Source organism: Pelmatolapia mariae, unplaced genomic scaffold (assembly GCF_036321145.2).
Source record: "Pelmatolapia mariae isolate MD_Pm_ZW unplaced genomic scaffold, Pm_UMD_F_2 NODE_ptg000088l+_length_50524_cov_1, whole genome shotgun sequence".
NCBI lineage: Eukaryota > Metazoa > Chordata > Actinopteri > Cichliformes > Cichlidae > Pelmatolapia > Pelmatolapia mariae.
The window spans coordinates 37,501-46,610 of record NW_027051804.1 but is presented as its reverse complement, the minus strand read 5'-3'; the positions used below and the strand labels follow the sequence as shown (position 1 = coordinate 46,610).

At 43.9% G+C, this 9,110-nt stretch overlaps 1 pseudogene; it reads right to left on the bottom strand.

Annotated features, from left to right (window-relative positions):
* Positions 1-3,369: 3,369 nt before the first annotated feature.
* LOC134622615 (kinesin-like protein KIF13B) overlaps positions 3,370-9,110 on the bottom strand; it is a 33,419-nt pseudogene continuing 27,678 nt past the window's right edge.

Here is a 9,110-nt window from a genome sequence, read left to right as displayed (position 1 = left end):
TGAATTTCACTGAGACATCATGTCCACAAATGAAAACAGAAATGATTACAACATCTGTGCAGGAACAACTGGTCACTGCCGGAGCTTTCCAAATATCAGTGCTTCTCACCTCAGACTTACAGTGTGTGTGGACAGGAGGAGGACGGAGGACCGGTGGATGATGTCGTGGAGTGGTCTGGGAGAAATCACCCGGTGGTGTGGTGCCGATCGACTTCAGATGGAAAAGAACGGCTGTGCGATGCGTGTCTATCTTGGCGGAGGACGTTGCTGAGGAGTACATCTGATTGGGCGTTCACATGGACAACAGGCTGAGCCAGAGGGGGTTGAGCAGGCTGTGTTCCCTAAGGAACCTGAGAGTTTATGATCAGGAAGGCTGACTCTGTGCCTGGCTGCAAGCTGGATACTTCTGAGGCTGTGGGAGAGAGGAGGTGACTGAGCAACAACCTGTTATCCATCAGGCATAACCCTGACCACCTTCTCTATCACCAAGGACTCATACAGGACGTCTGTCATACCACACACAGTAACTCCTTACACTTTGCTGCCATTTCAAATTCTGTCATCACGTCTAGGTTTTCAAAAACGTCTTATTTCATTATTACTGTTTCACGTTCTCTAAGGAATTTCCCAAATATGGAATAAAGTATTTTCTGCCAGAAGTAACAGTTTATATGGGCACAGGTGCAGTCTGCGTAGGAACATGTCGTCTCTGCTGTACACGAGAGCAGACCCAATAACGAGGAAAACTCCAAACTGCTGTCAGTCTAAACACCGAGGTACTCGTAAGGCTGAACCCGTACAATAGATGGACCGCAGAGGAAGCAGCTGTGATCAGTGAGCAACAAAATCCCTCATTACAGAGAAGCAAATCTGTAAAAGTGTCAGCATCATGTGTGTGTTTGAAAACGTGGTTCTGTGAACGCTTTGCTGAGCTTTGGATGACGTGTAAAAAGGAGAGGTGAGCTGACAGCCTTGAGGAGCAGAGGTACTTCCTGCTTTCAGCTGGGACAGAGTGATAATGAGTTTAACCCGACGTCTGTGTTCAAAACGAATGACACCGTTCAACAATCGAGGAGTGTACGCTCAGTTATTTTAGCTTCTGACAACATAACAACTTTTATGGAAATGGATGAAAAGCAGCCGAGCAGAAGCTGTGGGGTCTTCAAGGACTTGAACCGAGTGCATCGGTGCGTGTCTCTCTGTAGTTTCTTCCAGGGTGGACGAGTTTAAAATGAGACAACGTGTTGTGGATCCGTCACTAGTCTGTCATTTAAAGGCAGGAACTCCAGCTACTGTGAAATCACCAGTCTCAAACTGCAGATATCATGTGCAGTAACCAAATGTTTCAGAACTCTTAATGAAGTTTCACAAATGAAACTTTAAATCTTCCTCATGCTTCCTGTAGATACCCTCAAAAGCTGATTCAGTGTACTTTCACCCACAGTCAGGCACTGGCAGTTGTAGTTTATAGTGATTAAAGTCAGAAATTCAGTTAAGATTCTTCTTCTTCTTCTTCTTCTTCTTCTGATTTAGATTTATAAATAGCAGCTGTTCTAAGACTGCTCCATGCTTCCATTTTCACATGTGGAAAGAAAAGTCAGAAAGAAGAGAATTAAAGAAAGAAAAAGTATGAATAGTATGAAATGGAGGAGCTAAGCTAGACCAAAGGTTTTGCAGAGGCACTCTTTTTGTTCTCTTGAAAAATTGACAAAGATGGTGCTGAAAGATGCTCAAACATTATTTTTCCTTCTCTAAAGGTAGCTTAAAAAATAAAATGATAAAGATCCTAATAAAACCCAATAGAGATGATGCAGTAATTATGTAATCTCATTTACCAGGACATCCTCGTAAAACAGATTTTCTAATCTAAGATTCTCTAATCTCAAAAAATGAGTACATAATGTACCAGAGAATAAAGCTGTACCACTGTTTATCTCTCTCTTACACACACAGACACAGAGCAGAATTAAATTGATTTATTATCGTTGATCGTTTTAAATGCAAACGTATAAAACACCTTACGGCAGAAAAACTAACACGACATTAAAACCAACACAATCCTCAGCAAACAGACTGCAGCACATACAGGGAAAGTCACGAGTAAAGTTCTCAAACACCCTCACGTGAAACTAATGCAGATTCCTGCATTTGCTTGACAGGAAGAGGAAAATATAGATTTATAACTGTTGCAAAATTCCAGCAGTAGCATTTTTGACGAGTGCAATTATTTGAACCAGCAGAATCACACATCAGCATAATCCCCTTTATTCCTACACAGTGCGGTGGGACCTGTCCAAGGCATTTTTCTAAAGGCTTTATTCAAAGCATTTCAAGGCACAAGAATAATAGGACACCATATAGTCATACATTACAAAACATATTTGTTTATCTTTGGAACTGAACAAGAAAGAAATCGGCTAGCCTTTAGAGTTTGGAGATCTACTCACGCTCATCTGTACTGACAAGCATGTTTGACCCCCAAAGTCTAATTCGTTGACGGGTGTGATTACTGCCTGCTGTACATCAAAGTGGCTGGGTTTAGGCACTTGGGTAGTGTGATTGCTAACTGAGCCAAAGCATGATTTCCAATCAGCGGCTTGGCAATTAAATGACAGGAAAAAAAACAGATCAATGTATAAATCAGAGGTTCCCAAAGTGTGGGGCCCGCAGAGCCATTGCAGGGGGGCGCGGTATGAAAAAAAAAAAAAAAAGAGCGCTTGGACACTGCTAGCATCATGGACAGGTTTTTGACGGGGCGCCCACACAAACGCAAAGCAGGAGATGAAGCATTGCTGAATATGTTTCCAAACCAACTTCCTTCCAAGCCAAAGACTAGAAAATATGGTGAATCATATCTTCCCTTTGGCTTCACCTGCACAAGTGCCGAGGTAGGTCTCCCCTGCATAATTAGTTTTCCCTGTCGGGAGCACGCGCTGGGCTCTCCAAATCACGGACAAACAGTATCCCACATTCTTGATTTTTAGTTCACAAACACTTCTTGTAATGACTAACTACTCCTGACATGTTGGAGATGTTAGCTCTTTATACAGTAAAGTTACAGTGGGATACAAATAACATCAGGCTGATCCTGCCACAGTTTGTTCCCCCGGTTCAAATCACAGACAAACAGTATCCCACAGCTGTTTATGTTTTTAAACCCATTTTGCACAGAGAGGCATTTTTTGAAAAATGTAGCAACATTGAATATTATTAGACAGGAAAAACCAACTACATGTAAAATAATCACACCGTGACGCCTCTGCCTTTGTAAATGGAGGGACAGTAACTGCGTGTGTGCATGTAAGCGTGTAAAACCTGCAGACAGTCAGATTAACAGTAATTTGTCTCTATCTGGGGTTGATTGGGGGGGCGAACATTTTTCGTATGCACAGTAAAAAGGAAACGGTGCCTCCTGTGAATCCGTCTGTAGCGTACTTCATGTGTACTCTTGCTTCCTTAAACGACATATACAGGTCGCAGTGCTTTGATTGCAATTTAATGTCTTTTGAATAAATACATTTATAAAAGGTTAGCGTGTAAGTATCTAAAAACATTCACATTTTCAGATAAAACATCCAATGTCTGCCAAGTATGTCACACAGGAATGGAGTCCTGTAACAGAAAAAGCCAAAAATCATCCTCCAGACATGAGAGCGTGGAGTGACTCATCCAAACTTACTGTCAAACCTCCAGTAAATCGGTCTAAAGTAAGCCAGATACCACTGTGCCAGTAGGCTTACCCTTTTGTCCCGTATGGACAGTGATGTGCTGGGGATGCCCAGCAATGAGCCATTTAAGTGTTCCACGACTTGCGGTTCTCCCCCCTGCCACGACCGGTTGATCCGGTTCCACCTTCACCTTTGGCCAGAGCTGTAAGGGCTGCCAGGTTTGGGCTGGACCCCGACAGATTGGCACTACGGCGTTTTTGTTGCTGCTGGCGATGGCGTTTGGCATCGCCACGGGTTACTCTGTCAGGTCTTACCAACACACCGTAACCAGGGTTGCAGTGGAAGTAGTGCTTACCAGCCACTGACCCATCGTTCTTTCCTGAAAGAAAGAGGAAAATACATGAATCGTAAAAATTAAAAGCAATAATGAGGTTTTAATTGGCAGTGCATACATGTTCATGAAGAATGAGAACAGATCAGATTAATCAAAGGTGTTGGGTCTAATCTAAACCTACCTGCTGGTACTTCAAGTTCCACTCCAACCCAAGTCCCCTCTGCAAAATCTGTGGGTCCCAAATATCGCACCGTACCACTCTTATTAGCCCCCACACTCACAAACTCCCCCTCTTTCAACCACTCGGGAAGAACAGCAGAAGCAGCTGTATCTCCATCCTCTGTGTCAGAGATGATTTCCAGACTTTCCTTCGGCACTGAAAGGTTGGGTCCTGTCCCACAACTTGAGGGCTGGTTCACCAATGTGGGGGTATCATGCTCCTCCTCACTCAGAATCTGCAGAAATGACTTGAGGTCTGAAGACTTCACTTTCTGAATCTTGAAGGGGTTAGCTACTGAGGGACCTGATTTGGGAGAAGAAATGGGGCCTTTGGCAGGTTTGACAGAAGCTGCTGGCTGCTGAACCTCACTGGTGGCTGAGGATGAGGGTAGGAAGGAGGCACCATTTGTTTCTGGAACATCAGAAGTTGACTGTTGCTTGGATGAAGTTTGAGCACTCAGGTCTACAGGCGGTCCTGGATCAGGACTTGAGGCTTGGATCAGGCTTGGAGAAGGATCTTGAATAAAGTCTGAAGCCGTCTGATCTTGTGTGGGCTGCTGGGGTTGCAGGACGGTTGATTCCAAACGCCTCTCTCCTTCTTGAGCAGATCGTTGTGTCTCATCAGAAAGCGCCAGTTCTACTTTATCTGTGGCAGCCACCTCGAGATCTTCTCTTGAAGGAGTCTTTGGTTCACTGTGGTCTACATGGCGCATTTCTGTCTGCTTGGTCCCATTTTTTTGTGCCACCTCTGAATGATCTCGTTGCTCTGATCCATGGTCCTGTTTTTGTTCGGTCTGGTCTGGCAATTCTGCTTCTGCAGCTGGATCAGATTTTTCGGCCTCCTTTAACTGGTCTGATAGGAACCGATCTGGTGAGTCTTGTTGACTCGGCGTAACATCTGGTTTAGATGGCTCCTGCTCCATACTCTCTGCATCTGCTTTCTGTCTCAAACTCAGTAATTCCTGAGGCCCTGATTGGTCTAAAATAAGAGTGTCCGATTGTGTGGTGTCAGAGAAAGGAGAGAACTTCTGTGTCACAACATTTTCCTCCTCGTGCTCATCGAGCACAGTTTCAAAGCCATCCCTGCTGCCATATGACGAAGGCAAGTCCCAGCTCAGCGTGTAGACTTCTGACAGCGTTACTGTAGATATGCTTGTTGACATATATCCACTGGAAGCCTCGCTCACTGGGCTGGTGGTGGAGTCTTCAGTTTCTGGGATGATTGGAGGTGGAAGAGGCACAGATCTGGGGATTTCTGTTTCATCAATGGGGACCTGGGGGCAAACCATAGAAACGCGGTCTTAGCCAAAGAGCGCCTTTAAAATTTGCCACAAATTCATTTCCAGTTTCTGATTATAACCACCGCAGTGCCAGCTCCTGGTTAGTCAAGCCTCAAGATGAATGTTTTTCACCATTTCTGAGGATCTGACTGAAAAACTTACCTGTCAATCACGAGGCCGACCTGCCCTTAGTTTCACTTTTTCAACATGGAAGCTGCATCATTGTTATTCTACAGTCTTTGTACTTGGAGCCAGGTTCAGGTGGATACTTGGGGCAGCAGAAATGTTTGAATAACAATGACCAGCAGATGGTACTGGTATTAAAAATGAATGTATTCCATATAATCACAGAGTCCTGTTATCGTGCACAGGATGGTCAGGTTGTGTTTTCAAAGTAACACAAACGTCTAAAAATATTAAAAGTAAAGATTCTAAAAAGACAAACAGCGCTGCCAGAAGCCGTGCAGGCTTTTTATAACTTCATCCAACACTTTTGTACCACGGCATTTACAGGACAGCCGATGATGAACGATGGGGGAGATTCGGTTGACACAGACGGCATTACTGAATACACTCCACTCCGATTTTTGATCAGTTTTCTATGTTTGGAAGAACAGAGCTACACCATGTGTTAAAAAAAGCACGCACAGTATAACACCATCCGGGCGGGGCTGGAGGACTCACCGCCTGCTGCTGTTTGCTCATGTCCTCTTCAACGCTGGCCGACTGCACGACGATGCGCGGCAGACTCTGCGACAGGGTTGGAATTAAAAAAGCAAAGTTAATGTGACTTCAGATAAAACATCTCAAAGCTGCTAATTAGCACTGAAGGCTTTTCAAGCTGATTTCAAGATGCAATCAGGGGCCAATCAGCTCTGTCCGCTTCAAACCTGAAGATTAATAGAAGTCTGTTCATGCTACACTGCATGATGTGGTGATTAGCTGCTGTGGGAGCATCAGAGAGACAGAAGGACAGAAACAAGCACCTGCGAGAAAACTGAACCTGTGATGGTAACAATGAGGCAGAGGCTGAACATCGACCTGCTATGCTCTCTCTGCTACTGCGCTGCTAGGACTCACTAGGCCAGCTGACCATCTGCTGCAGCTGAAGATGATTATTCATAATTATAAAAGATGTGCAATCAGATTCGTATGTTCATGTGATAAAAGGAATCAGATATTTATTTTGATAACGGCGTTTCGAGATGTTGATACGAGATGCAGACAGTGCAATAAAAACATTGGTTCATTAGACTCATAATCATGACAAACTAGTAAAACAATCAGTATAATTGCACCTTAATTATAATTGCACCCATCATCATTGATGCCTGCTCAGTATTCAAGTTACTGCCTCAAAACTCGACATGATCCGTCAACTGATTAAGCAGAAAGAAAACAAAAACCCATCTTGATCTTTAAAAGATGTGTGCTTAGCAGACACAGAGGATTTTAATCATGACCACTGAGTTCATGCAGAAAGGAAGCTGCTCGATTTGGGACACGTGGAGCTTTGACTGAGAGCAGAACGACGACCTACGTGGTCCGCAGGTCTAACGTCAGAAAGTAGGTCAAACAGGTCTATCCTACCCCTCGCGTGCTCGGGAAAATAAACCTGCAGGTCAACACAACACATCAGGTGCACAACAATGGCTGCCTCCTCTGCTTTACTGGTTATTGAAATCAAAGCACAATAAGCACCCGTCTGTGTTAACCGCAATCTCCATGTGTCTGTGTTCTCCACAGTCGTTCATCTGAAGCACTCCAAGCCCAGGAGGTGCACTGTTCAGGAGTAAATGTGTAGTTGAGGTTGTTGTTGCTGGCTGCTGTGCAGCATCAGTGAGAGGAGCTAATCACCAGGAGTCACTGTCTGAAGTGTAGCAAAGTCACAGTTCAGTCATTATGTGAGCGCACACTCCTCTTTGGAAATAAATGTGCACCAGCTTTGGCGTGCACCTTTGCTGATGGTAGGCTGGCTTCACTGCATATCGTCTGTCTCAGGAAAATGTTGGAAGGAGTGTATTTAACCGAATCAAAGAAACGTGATTTCCTGAGGTTTGCAGCACACAGTTTACTTGGAATTGTGCTTCATTTAACACAGCATAATGTGCATCGACTAATCTGTTTCCCTGGGTCTTTTCCTGTGTGTTACGAATAAATCTTCTTTTTGGTACCAGTACTGGTTTTTATTTTGTTGTATTGATCTGCGACACTTTAAAGGCCGGTCTGTGAAAATATTGTCGGACACAAACAGACCGGCCTTTAAAGTGTCGCAGATCAATACAACAAAATAAAAACCAGTACCGGTACCAAAAAGAAGATTTATTCGTAACACACAGGAAAAGACCCAGGGAAACCGAGTTAACGATAAAAACAATAAAAACCCTGAAAACCATAAATTTCACAGCCGAGCCTCAACTCTCACGGACCGGTAGCGGGCCGTGGCACAAAAAGTTTGGGGACCGCTGATCTAGACCACGAATGTCTGCTGTCTAACAGGACAAACTCCTTCATTTCTTTATATGAAAGAAATCTTTAGAAAAAAAAGTGAGTCATAGTTAATGAAACTTTTACGCAGACTTAATAAATTAGTTTTGTTGATTTTATAACATCAGTCATTTCTAAGGTCCAGAGATGTGCAAGTTGAGTATCAAAAGTACAAAGTACAGCAGTATTCAAACTAAATGACAGCTCTACAATTCAGAGCCCCAAACATATTCTCACGGGCCATGATCATTGACCAAATTACCCTTTGGCAGCCCGCTATTATTTGCGTCACTCCAAGCTTTTGTTTTGTGTTGACCGTTGTAAACATCTGTGGCTCTAATTAGAGCAATATTCTCAACAACAAGCACCAGCGAGGCCTGCTGGGTTTCCTTTCCAACAGAACATCACATTATTCCCCTGATTAGCTACTCTCCACAGCTCAAGGGCCAATCAGCCAAATGAGACGCTGGAGTGTTTGGCTGCTATGAAAAAAGCTGCATGATTGCAGAAGAGCAGATGCTGAGCAGGTTGAAGGAGCAACATGTCAGGATAAAGTTCAGCAGCTCGTAATTCACCCTGGTCTACGCACAGTAAGCGCCTGAAGCAGACGTGCTCGCAAACATCAGTCGGTCGGGACGGCTCAGCTATTCAGTCTTGTTCTGACACAAGACTCGAGTACTTTAAAGTTATTGGCTGAAAATGAAAGCACGTTCATTAATGGCTTCCTTGTTCACTAGAGTCACTACAGTGCATCGCTTTCATTTGCCAGTTTCTTATGCCAGATGCTCTTCCTGACAACGCCCGAAGGATTTGTGGTTTGCACACTCATCTACCTTCACATGGTAGACGAGTGCATAAACCACTACACTCCATTTTATTAGCAGCTGAAAAAAGATGCGGCCATCATGGCGCCACATGTTGGTTCATTAACTGCTGTCTCTCGGGCAGTGGAGTACTTAGTGCCACCATAGTAAGTAATACGAGGATTTCACTAATTAGATTTGTCACATAATTGCTTTACAATGTTCCAAAAAGCATCAAGTCCAGTGTATTGACTTGAATTAGGTTTGTGAGGTGGAGCCAAAGAGATTACAGAATGATAAAAACAGCACTGACAGAATC